Source organism: Notechis scutatus, chromosome 12 (assembly GCF_049901735.1).
Source record: "Notechis scutatus isolate UNSWTSFEM ecotype Mainland chromosome 12, rNotScu1.2, whole genome shotgun sequence".
Lineage (NCBI taxonomy): Eukaryota > Metazoa > Chordata > Lepidosauria > Squamata > Elapidae > Notechis > Notechis scutatus.
Genome location: NC_142020.1, coordinates 505,621 through 512,437, shown reverse-complemented (window position 1 = coordinate 512,437; position 6,817 = coordinate 505,621).

The following is a 6,817-nucleotide window of genomic DNA, read 5'->3' as shown; positions in this document are numbered from 1 at the left end:
AAAAGCAACTCTTTCTGGGCGAATTGATTATCAATTTGTCTTTCAATAGCCAATTTCAGTCTGCTAATGAAATTTTCATAGGGTTCATTGTTCCCTTGTTTGATGTTAGTAAAGGTCTTCTCACCACCTTCGCCGTCAGGGAGAGCCCCTATGGCTTGAAAAATTAATTGTGGGAGAAGAACGAACCCCTCATCAGGCATACCATCTCTCTGTTGTTCCACTGTTGTAAAATTACCAGCTCCGTAAAGCTGATCTGGGGTAACATTTGCTGTTCCCCTCTGGACTGCCAGCTGTCTCCATTTCTGATCTAACACCAAATATTGAGCTGGAGTTAAAATCATATTTAACAGAGCTTTCCAGTCAGCCGGAATCATTTTATTTCCATAACCAACTGCTTCTAACAATGCCTGAGTATATGGCGATCTAACACCATATTCTTTTGCTGCTTGCTTAACTTCCCTCAAAATCCTGAGAGGTAAAGGCTTCCACTCCCGCTGCGGATTCAACGCAGCATCCATGACAATTTCCACTGGATTAAGTTGAACTTCTACTCCAAACTCCACCAAATCATCTCCTGATAGTTCCCCTCTATTCTTTGCTTCTTGAATAGCTGCAGTAACTGCATCCACCTGAACCCTTAAAGGTAAACTCTTATCCTCTGACAAAGTATTTCTAGCGCCAGACAGTCCCCCAGATTTATCTGGAGGTGCCGTCGGCGGCAACAAACGTACCGCATGGTAAAGCGGCAAACCTTCTTCGGGGGGTGCTAGGAGTGGTTGTTCATAAGTAGCTAACGCATCCATAATCACCCTCCAGGTTAACAAAATTGAAGAAGGGGCACGAGGTTCCTCGTGCAAAAATTTCCCTATCTTTTTCCAGGACTCTACTTTAATACTACCTCCCTCCGGATATGACTTAATATTTTTCCAAACATACTGTAGTAAGTCCTCAATTTCTTTCTTTCCTACAGCACAACCCCTACTGCCAATTCCAAATCCAAAACTATTCCCAATGATCCCTCTCAATTCCCTGATGTGCTCTTTCTGAGCCTTCGAGAGATCTCCCCCCATACTCACGAAAAGAATCTATCTTCGTCCAGCGAAGAAGATGAGGGCCCAGTCGACGTCCGCGGACGATGAGTATAGGATGCGGGAAACGTATAGCCTTCCAAGCTATCACGTCGGGGTCACCATTTATGGTGGACTGACATTCGAAATGAGACACAGGGAAATGTCTGAGAAAATGCCAGCCCTGAGTGAACTCAGGTAGCAGTATTTATTGAGAAAAAACACAAGCAAGAATACAGTATGCATATTCAGAAAACAATGACCTCAACAGGAGATTACTTCACCAGCATGAGAACACACAATCTTGGAAAGTCCCAGATGTTACCTTGCTAGGATGAGATCATACAGCCACGGAAAGTCTCATGGGAAAGTTTGGAAAGTCCCATGAGAAAGCACAACTGTGTACCTTGAACTTTCACCCATTTTCCTATTCCTTCTAAACTTGCAGAATCAAACAGGATGAGACACTCATGAGCAAAGGTACTCCTACCCCCACCAAGAATGTCTATATCCCTAGACTTATTGCTAGTATTTCAAAGGCCTTACAGAAAATGATAAAATGATTAATAAAATATATTACCACAGAACCGATTGACCACGCCTGATGGGAGACCCCAATAGTAACACCCATAAAGCCAGATGGATCGTTAAGAATTTGTGGGGATTACCGGGCCACCCTAAATCACGCGCTTCAGCAGAGTGCTTATCCGGTACCTGTGGTTCAACACCTTCTTCACTCCCTGGGTGGCGGAAAAATATTTGCGAAATTGGACTTAGCTCAGGCGTACCAACAGCTACCCGTAGATGCGAAGACTGCAGAAGCCCAGACTATAGTCACACACAGAGGTGCCTTTAAGTGCAATAGACTCCAATTCGGAGTAAGCGTGGCACCGGGCATTTTCCAAAGTCTGATGGAGAGACTATTACAAGGCATAAAAGGGGTCGTGCCTTATTTTGATGACGTCTTAATAGCTGCCCCTACTAGAGAAGTATTAGAAAAACGACTCAGAATGGTTCTCCAAAAATTTAAAGACGCTGGCCTGAAGGTAAAAAAAGACACGTGTCAACTTTGTACGGAGAGAGTGGAGTTCCTTGGATACCTTCTTGACAGACAGGGAATCCACCCCACCGGAAAAAAAACTAACTGCAATCAAAAACGCCCCAAGACCTAGAAATAAGACAGACCTCCAAGCCTTCCTGGGACTCATTAACTTTTATAACATCTTCTTGCCCCAGAAGGCGACTGTAGCTGAGCCCCTACACAGGCTACTCGACAAGAAGGCTTCCTGGGTCTGGGGACATCGGGAAGAACGAGCATTCCAACAAGTAAAAGACCTCTTAACCTCAGATGCTGTATTAATGCAGTATAACGAGACTTTGCCTTTAACTGTCACCTGCGACGCCTCACCGTTTGGAGTGGGAGCCATCTTAAGCCACGTCCTCCCAAACGGCAATGAGGCACCTATTGCTTTTTTCTCCAGGACCTTATCAAAGACTGAAAGAAACTATAGCCAACTCGATAAAGAGGCTCTCGCTATTGTGTCTGCCATTAAGCGTTTCCATGAGTATGTATATGGAAGACCATTTGCCATAATCACCGATCACAAACCATTGCTTGGCATTTTAGCGGGAGACAAACCAACTCCCCACATTTTATCGCCAAGAATGACACGTTGGTCAGAGTTTCTAGCCGCATACGATTATCAACTGCGACACCGCCCGGGGAAAGCCATTCCCCATGCTGACGCCTTGAGTCATTCCCCGCTACCTGAAGCCATCGACGATCCAGCTCCAACCCTAACTGCACTCCAAATTGAAACTCTTCCCTCACCACCGCTGACTGCACGAGACATCGCCACAGAAACAAAACGGGATCCTGTTTTGGCACGAGTCCTCAGCTGGGTGGAACGAGGTTGGCCTGACAACGAGTTCAACGACACCTTTGCGCCTTTCAAACATCGGCAGACAGAACTATTCTCTCAAAAGAGCTGCATTTTGTGGGGAGACAGAGTCGTCATCCCAGAGAAGCTACAACATAAAGTTTTAAAACTATTGCATGATAGTCATCCAGGCATCGTGCGAATGAAGGCACTGGCAAGAAGCTACGCGTGGTGGCCAGGTATAGATAAGCAGATAGAAGCCTGGGTGGCCACATGTAGCAAGTGCCAGGAAATTTGCGCTGCCCCACCAAAAGCAACTCCAACTGAGTGGGAAGCACCTCGCGGTCCCTGGTCCCGCATCCACATCGATTTTGCGGGACCCACAAAAGGGCACACTTTTCTTATAACAGTGGATGCCTATTCCAACTGGCTCGAGGTCCACAAAATGAAGAGCACCACCACAGAAGCAGTCATTAAAAAATTGAATAAATTATTTGCTACGCACCGATTGCCGGACGTTTTAGTTTCAGATAATGGGCCCAAGTTCACTGCCCTGGCATTTGAACAGTATCTAGCAGACAGGGGCATCCGCCACGCTTTAACATCGCCGGCTCACCCTGCGGCCAACGGCAGGGCTGAGCGAATGGTCCAATTCGTGAAGAAGACCTTACACAAAATGGAACATGGGGACATTGATGACAAGATAACCAGAATGCTTCTCCTCCAGCACATCACCCCACACAGCACCACAAACAGAACTCCGGCCGAACTCCTGATGGGCCGGAAACTTCGCTCACACCTTGATCGCCTACACCCTACCTACACACCAGAAAAGCCTTTGGGGTCCAGCAGCAAGTGTCGTGCGTTCAAGGTAGGCGACTTAGTCTTTGCAAAAAACTTCTCAGGTGACCCACTGTGGGTCCCTGCTACCATAACTCAACTCACCGGGCCCAGATCCTACCGTTTGCAAACGGATGATGGAAAATTATGGAAGCGCCACATAGACCAGCTTCGCTCCAGACTGGCACCTACGCCCATCTCGTCCCCTGAATCCCAAACCGGGGGGGGAAGGGACATCGAGGAGGCCGAAGAAGAAATAACAGACGACCTAACAATTGGAACTCAGCAGCCTACACAAACAACCATGGGATACTCACCTCCAGAAGGAGAACCGAACCGGGTGATTGCCTCACCACGTAGCAGCACCGCGATGCAAGCGAATCCAAGGAACCCCGATGACAGCATTGGCGAGAGCGGTGAGGACAGCCCCGAGTCACACAACGGAGCAGCGGGACCGTCTTCGCCATCCAGCTCAGCAAGCAGCCCACCGGAACCAGAGAAACCGGTGGAACAGCGCAGGTCAAGCAGACAGGTGAAGCGACCTGCCTACTTGCGAGAATACGTCACCCCACCCCTAAGACGGAACCTAGGGGGGAGGGGTGTTACGAACTAAGCTAACACGTTCATTAATAACCCTAATAGTTTTACTTCAACAGCAGGCTCGTAATCCTGCACTTCTGATTGGCCCGCGAATAGCGAGTCGTGATTGGTCGCTTCTGGCTGATCTGATTGGCTGACAGCGGGTCGCCTCTGATTGGACGCTTCTTAGAGCGGTAAACTCAAATCATTGGTTGTTTTGACAGCAGCCAGCTCTATAAAAGAGCTGCTGCTGCCCAAGTATTTTGCTCTGTTCTGAAGTCACTAATAAAGAGTTGAAGTCACAGTTCAATGCCTCGTCTCCGTTCCTTGTGCCCATGCTCAGGACTTAACAGTCTTCATGCTCTTAAGCAGCAAAAAGCCTGGACAAAGAGCCACACTCACACACTTTGGTTGGAATCAGGGCTGGGCCCAGCCTGAGGCTTTGCCCCAAACATCCTTTTTCACTCCACAACAACCTGATAAAAGGCCTCAACAATTTAATTCACCACCCAAATGATATCCAGATCAGGGCGGGGGTGGGGGAGGGGGGGAGGCGTAACTCTTCCAATCGCAGCCCAGTCAGATGCTTTATCTCATCCATGAGAGGAAGTAGAATATGCCTTACTGCTTCTGGCTACCAAAATAAATGAGCAATACTCCTGTGCACATCAGAATGTATATGGGGAGCTTTAGCTGATGCCTGCCCACTCCACATCATCAGTTTGTCCTGAGAAAAACATGACTGCAATCAAGCATTGGAATGAAATTTTTTACGGCTGGCTGAAAATCATTCCAGTGTGAGAATGCTGAATTTTTACATGCAAATCTTGGGTTTGTAGTGGAATCTCCATCTAGAGCAGGGGCCTACAACTTGGCAACTTTAAGATTTGTGGATTTCCACTGCAGATTCCTTAGGCAGTTGAAGATCACAAGTCTTAAAGTTGCCAAGTTTGGAGGTGCCGTATCTAGACCGGAGGGAGGCATTAAGCAGAGGTGACTAACAATAAATCTACTGTTGAGACTCTTCACAAGTGGTTCTGGTTGCTTTTGCCTGAAGGGTGAATTCATCAAAGCTTCATGAGAATTAGAGCTCTTGTGCAATTTTTGGTGTTGACAGGAGGTGACAGCACTTTATTATCAATTCCTGTAATGGCATCTAGTTTCTGAGAGGAGTGCAAATCCTTTGCTAACCATATTGTGGCTTATTTGGCTTGTGACTTAAAATGCTATGTAACCCTAGACCTGTTTAACCAAACTTATTTTATGACCACAGTAAAGCAAATTGGGCCCATGGGCCTGTACCTCTTTCTTTTCCCTGCCCCTTTGCAAAAGTATGCTCAGATGTAAGGCCCGTTAAGAGCAGAGGTGCTTGCTAAATAATATAAAACAATACAAAATAACGGAGTGTCCTTTTAGGTACTTTCATGAATCCACTTGTTTCCCAGTCTTCACTTTTGTCACTCACAGCAAGTTCTTTTGCATGTTGGTTGCTAGTTGTTGGTTCATAGGGTCGTCGGGTGTCATCTGAGGGGCTGCTGAATGGCAATGATTTGAATACATGACTATGTAGCCATGCATAGTTGGCAGCTTCTGACTGGATCAGATCGCCAGTCATAAGAAGGAAAGCCCTCTTGCCATCAGTCCCTCACCCAGGCAAGGACAAAGGCTCCGGGACCTGGTTGGACTGGGAGCCCTGACACCAGCCACCCAAGAAAATGCCCTTCCTGCTTCCAAGTGGCCGAGACAGGCTCTGCCCAGCCGCCCCACCACTCAGCCCAGCCCAGGTGCCGCCTTCCAATTGGTCCTGGTGCCTCTGGCTCTCCTGGGACCCAGCCAGCAGCATCGGAGCCAGATGGAGTCAGCTCCCACGTCTTAGGAAAAAGAAGGCATGCAGCCATGCATAGATCCTGGGCATTTGACTCAAACCCTAATTGTCCACCAGTGCCAGTCCATAGATCAGGGGACCCCAAATTCAGAATTCTGTTGAAGTCCACAAGTCTTAAAGTGGCCGACTTTGGGGACCTCTGCCATAGAATGAAATGCTCACAGGCTAAATACATGAACGTCCATCAGTTACTCCCGCCTGTCTGCAGTTCTTTCCTGGGTTGGGTGTTTGGTGCAGCAGAGTGGCCGCTTGAAGACGGTGGGCGTCAACTCCCAGAATTCCTTAGGGGCTGGCTGGGGAATTCTGGGAGTTGTAGTCCAGTCTTCAAGCGGCCGAGTTGAAAAGCACCCACCATAACAGCGCGAGCTAAGATTCAGCGCTGCCAGCACAGCCTCCTGCCTGCCTGCAGAGGGCGCCAAACGCCACGCCAGATTGCTGGGGGGGGGGGGCTGCTGCATTGTGGAGCTTCCGGACGGAGCGGGCAGTCGAGAGATGGGCAGGTGGCGCTAGAGCGACTTCGAGCGAAAAGTGGGCGGAGCGACGGGAAGCCAGCGGAGGAGGGAGAC